Source organism: Capra hircus, chromosome 10 (genome assembly GCF_001704415.2).
Source record: "Capra hircus breed San Clemente chromosome 10, ASM170441v1, whole genome shotgun sequence".
NCBI lineage: Eukaryota > Metazoa > Chordata > Mammalia > Artiodactyla > Bovidae > Capra > Capra hircus.
In genome coordinates, this window is record NC_030817.1 from 26,611,188 (window position 1) to 26,617,200 (window position 6,013).

Below are 6,013 nucleotides of genomic sequence, written 5' to 3' on the forward strand. Positions count from 1 at the left end.
GGTTACATTATGAATAAAATGCATTTGAAACTTTTCAGTTAAATCTGTTCTCTCCTTTGATATTTGGCAATTCACTTTTCTTTGTTGCAATCATGTTCTGTACATTTATTTGTGGTCTAGTCTGGATTGTTATTATAATGTATAATGTCTAATTATATTTATTAACTGTATTTTAAGCAGAATTAACCCTTAGTTAGAATATTCATATCTACATTAATGGCCTGTGTCTAGAATGAATGGTTTTTTGGGCTCTGCCCCTTATGAATCTAGGTAAAGTTACAGTCTATAATCTGAATCTATTTTATCTATTTGATTAACTGAGAGTTTGAAAATCAGATATGAAATGTTGAAAGGTAGGAAACTCATTAAGAATTATTAATAATGTGCAAGACTGTATTGTTTATTTTTCTTAGTTAATAGTGTCTGCCAGTGTTTTCCTAATTGTAGATAGATCTCTAAGTTAATGATGTTTTAATATATATTATTTCTAAATTTTACTTAGAACAGGAAACTGTTCATCTTACAAGATAGTTTTAGATTTATCCAAGATGTCCTCTGTAGGAACAGGTCAGAATCTGGACAGGCCTGTGGACGCCCAGTGCCTGCTGTTGTCATTTGAAAAGATCTGTGGAGCTTAGTTTTAGAGGGATCTTCAGGGTGGAAGAAGTGACATTACACTGGACCTTATAGTAGTTTTGGAAGAAAATGATTCTCTTGAATACTCATTCAAGGAAAAGATGAGTGAACTTCTAAAATGCTCACATCCATGGTTCTCAAATGTGTGCCAAGGCACTCTGGAGTACCACAAGATCTCAGCATGCCATGGAGTGTTTAAAATTTTAAAGGGAAACTGACATTTGACACTTGTCAGGAAAGTACTTGAACTATTAGCTCCTACTAGCTTATAGTTTGAACACTGGCTCACTCTTCATTCCTTTTGATGATATATATTTTTAATAAAAACTGCCCAGGGCTTCTGAGGACTTTTGAATTTGTCGCCAAATGGGGATCAGCAGTTGGTGGTATTACTACCAGGTAAGGTGATTCCAGGATCCCTGGAGGCAATGTAAGAGGTTCACTTACTTTTTTTTCTGAAGAATATCCTTAAGGAAAGGTAGGGACACCCTGCACAGAGCCTCCACCTACAGCCCAACCTGCCCAAGCTCTAAGAAAACCACCTCTTGTTCGGGATTCTCCCAGGGTCAGAGGTCGGCAGGTCTGTCGGGTGACTGCTCCAGCCTCAGCTTCTAAGAGCTGGAAGGATAGCACAACCCCATGAGCCTGACAAGCTGCCAGACCCCTTCCTCCAGCTCCTCCTTTCCGAGAAACTGCGAGTACTACCAGCTCCAGGGTCAAGTTCTCCATGAATGTGAACAGTGGCAAGGTCTGGCAGTCTCAAAGAGTCAGTTCATAAGCATGTTAAAGAAAATTCATCTTTAAGTACAGAGTCCTTAGTCTTAAGGCTCCTTTATGAATTGTGTTAATAGAAACTTCAACCACAGAGCATTGTATAAGGTCAGCTGTGTTAGCTCTGAGCGGAGGAGGGAGAGGAACCCTTCCAGTACCTGGAACAAGTCTTTTCTAGAACTGCTTTTATCTTGTGACCAAATTGCTGCCGCTCTGTTCTTTAATGAGAAATGAATTTAGACTTAAGGATTTAGACAAATAATTTTCAACCTTCAAGATGCAGCAAAATTATCTAATTTAAAATAATACATTTTCTGGACCTATCTGGAGATTCCAGTTCAGTGCATGTGGTGTGGGGTAAAATATGGACATGTTTTCAAAGCTGTTAAAGTGTATGAATTGGTAAAACTACTTTGGAAAAGTTTGGCAGTGTATCAGTTTCCTACTGCTGCAGTTAACAAATTATCACAAACTTTGTGGCTGAATCAAATGTTTATTATTCTACATTTCTGGAGGTCTCAGAGCTATGTTCTTTCTGGGGAGGGGAGAGAATCCATTCCCTTATCTTCCCCAGCTTCTAGAAGAATCCCACAGGCTATGCTCATTGCCTTCTCTCTTCAAAGCCAGGTTCTTGAGGTTTGCCAAGTCTTTCTAACACTACTATTTCTCTTATTCTCCTTCTGCCTCCCTCCTCCTCTCTTAAGGATTCTTTTGATTGCATTAGGTCCATCTGGTCAATCCAGAATAAAATCTCTGTTTTAAGGCCAGCTGATTTGTGAGTTCAGCTCCAGATTCCGGGCATCCCCGATCGTGGCAGAAACACTTTCGGGCCAGTTTAACGGAGCTTGTGGCCACATAAGTATAAGAGCCAGCAGGTACAGCCACCAGGCACTTACTGCCGGAGGAAACTTCCTCACTGCAAGGCGCCTGTTGTCCTCTTCGCAGAAGGGCTTTTAGTGCCCCTTCCCGACTCTGCGGAGAAGGCAATGGCACCCCACTCCAGTACTCTTGCCTGGAAAATCCCATGGATGGAGGAGCCTGGTAGGCTGCAGTCCATGGGGTCGCTAAGAGTCGGACACGACTGAGCGACTTCCCTTTCACTTTTCACTTTCATGCACTGGAGAAGGAAATGGCAACCCACTCCAGTGTTCTTGCCTGGAGAATCCCAGGGACGGGGGAGCCTGGTGGGCTGCCATCTATGGGGTCGCACAGAGTCAGACACGACTGAAGCGACTTAGCAGCAGCAGCAGCAGTCCCTACTCTGAGCCTTTACAGCGCTCCAACACACCCTAGCGACAAGTGCAGCTGCGGAGGCGACTTCACTTTACGGTGCAGCATTTCTACTCAAGATTCCACTGGGGAACGGAGCCAAACTCCCTCTCCAATGCGTTCAGTTCAGTTCAGTCGCTCAGTCGTGTCCAGCTCTTTGCGACCCTATGGACTGCAGCACGCCAGGCCTCCCTGTCCGTCATCAACTGCCGGAGCTTCCTCAAACTCATGTCCATTGAGTCGGTGATGCCATCCAACCATCTCATCCTCTGTCGTCCCCCATTCTCCTCCCGCCTTCAATCTTTCCCAGCATCAGGGTCTTTTCAAATGAGTCAGTTCTTCGCATCAGGTGGCCAAAGTATTGGAATTTAATATTCAGGACTGATTTCCTTTAGGATGGACTGGTTGGATCTCCTTTGGAACTGTCCATTCCACTACCGCGCCTGCGCATTCCTCAGCGGCTGGAACACCGGAAGTATTTGTTTTTGTGGTTATTTCTCCGTGAAAGAGAAAAGAGGGCGGGGGAGATACGGAGCTGATGATGACTGGCTGAAGAAAATGATTGGCTGGTGGAAAGACCATTCCAAATCGCACCTTTGTGTAGGCGGGGAACCAGTTGAATTGAGAATCAGCCTAGAATCCAGCCGGTAGGTGGCGGGGCAGGGGGCGGGGTCGAGGAGCCGGCTCGCTGGAGAGCAGTCTGGCCGGCACGGGAGGCCAACGCGGGCTGCGGGCGCAGGTCTGTTCCTGGAGGGTTCTGGCCAGGCTCTCTCGTGGGGAGCTTCAGAGTGTGGGGCTGTGTCCAGCGTTCTCGGGTCCCGGCACCCTCAGACTGGTGTCGCGGTCCCCAGCCCGATACTGAATCGGAGGGTCTGGGTCGTGCCTCTGACTGTTGAGAGAGTCTGATACTTGGCCAGGGTTGAAGCCCAGCCCGCTGTTGCCCGCCGGCGGAGCTGGAACGCTGCGTGATTTCCGTCAGGGTTCTAGTTAACCCCAGGTTGGCCAGTGAGGTGGTCAACTTTGCAAATCTCGGTTTTGTCCTATCCCCCACGCAGATCTGGGGTTAGATGCCACGTGACCAACGAGGGCGGACACTTCTTAGGCGTCCACACTCTGGAGAAGTGAGATTGGGCGTTTGCATAGATAGCAGGGCTGGAGGACTGGGGAGCAGTGCACCGGTCCTGCAAGTTGAGTCCTTTGAGTGCTGTCTCTGCTTGAGGAACTTGGCTGGTTTCTTGGGCGCTCAGATTACAAACGGTTACCTTGATACAGTTATGTAATTTATCTGTTACTCTGATCACGTTGCACCAAATATCTGGGTTTCTTTTACAGACCATTTCTTCAGTTCAGTTCAGTCGCTCAGTCGTGTCCAACTCTTTGTGACCCCATGAATCACAGTACGCCAGGCCTCCCTGTCCATCACCAACTCCTGGAGTTCAGTCAAACTCACGTCCATCGAGTCCATGATGCCATCCAGCCATCTCATCCTCTGTCGTCCCCTTCTTCTCCTGCCCCCAATCTCTCCCAGCATCAGAGTCTTTTCCAATGAGTCAACTCTTCGCATGAGGTGGCCAAAGTACTGGAGTTTCAGCTTTAGCATCATTCCTTCCAAAGAAATCCCAGGGCTGATCTTCAGAATGGACTGGTTGGATCTCCTTGCAGTCCAAGGGACTCTCAAGAGTCTTCTCCAACAAGGCACTTCAAAAGCATCCATTCTTTGGCGCTCAGCCTTCTTCACAGTCCAACTCTCACATCCATATATGACCACAGGAAAAACCATAGCCTTGACTAGACGGACCTTAGTCGTCAAAGTAATGTCTCTGCTTTCGAATATACTATCTAGGTTGGTCATAATTTTTCTTCCAAGGAGTAAGTGTCTTTTAATTTCATGGCTGCAATCACCATCTGCAGTGATTTTGGAGCCCCAGAAAATAAAGTCTGACACTGTTTCCACTGTTTCCCCATCTATTTCCCATGAAGTGATGGGACCGGATGCTATGATCCTTGTTTTTTGAATGCTGAGCTTTAAGCCAGCTTTTTCGCTCTCCTCTTTCACTTTCATCAAAAGGCTTTTTAGCTCCTCTTCACTTTCTGCCATAAGGGTGGTATCATCTGCATATCTGAGGTTATTGATATTTCTCCCGGCAATCTTGATTCCAGCTTGTGTTTCTTCCAGTCCAGCGTTTCTCATGATGTACTCTGCATAGAAGTTAAATAAGCAGGGTGACAATATACAGCCTTGATGTACTCCTTTTCCTATTTGGCACCAGTCTGTTGTTCCATGTCCAGTTCTAACTGTTACTTCCTGACCTGTATACAGATTTCTCAAGAGGCAGGTTAGGTGGTCTGGTATTCCCATTTCTTTCAGAATTTTCCAGTTTATTGTGACCATTTCTTAGGATGGTGTAAATCAATGGCAGGGCTCATCTATTGAACTTTATTCATTTTTGTTTGTTTAGGGGTTTTGGTAGATGGCTTTTGGTTATTGTTCAGTCACTCAGTTGTGTCCAACTCTTTGTGACCCCATGGACTACAGCATGCCAGGCTTCCTTGTCCATCACCAACTCCCTGAGCTTACTCAAACTGATGACTGTGGAGTAGGTGATGCCATCCAACCATTTCATCCTCTGTTGTCCCCTTCTCCTCCCTCCTTCAGTCTTTCTCAGCATCAGGGTCTTTTCCAATGAGTCAGTTCTTCACGTCAGGTGGCCAGAGTATTGGAGTTTCAGCTTCAGCATCAGTCCTTCCAATGAATATTCAGGACTGATTTTCTTTAGGATTGACTGGTTTGATCTCCTTGTAGTCGGAGGGACTCTCAAGAGTCTCCAACACCACAGTTCAAAAGCATCAATTCTTTGGCACTCAGCTTTCTTTATAGTCCAACTCTTACATCTATACATGACTACTGGAAAAACCATAGCTTAGACTAGATGGACCTTTGTTGGCAAAGTAATGTCTCTGCTTTTTAATATGCTGTCTAGTTTGGTCATAACTTTTCTTCCAAGGAGCAAGTGTATTTTAATTTCATGGCTGCAGTCACCATTTGCAGTGATTTTGGAGCCCAAAAACGATGCAAGGGCCACAGATATGGAATTAGAGAATCTCTTATTAACCGTTTTATTGAGATGTAGTTTACATACTATGAAATGAACCAGTTTTAAGTAAACAGTGCAATGATTTTTAACATATTTATAGAGTTCTGCAACCATCACCAGAACGGAATTAGGCAATTTCCCCCCACCCTGGTAATAGTCTTTACTATTCTCAAAAGTAAGTCTAAGCAGACATTTTGGAAATACAACCTAAGAGCCTCTGAAAATCTAAGTGCAAGTCATTT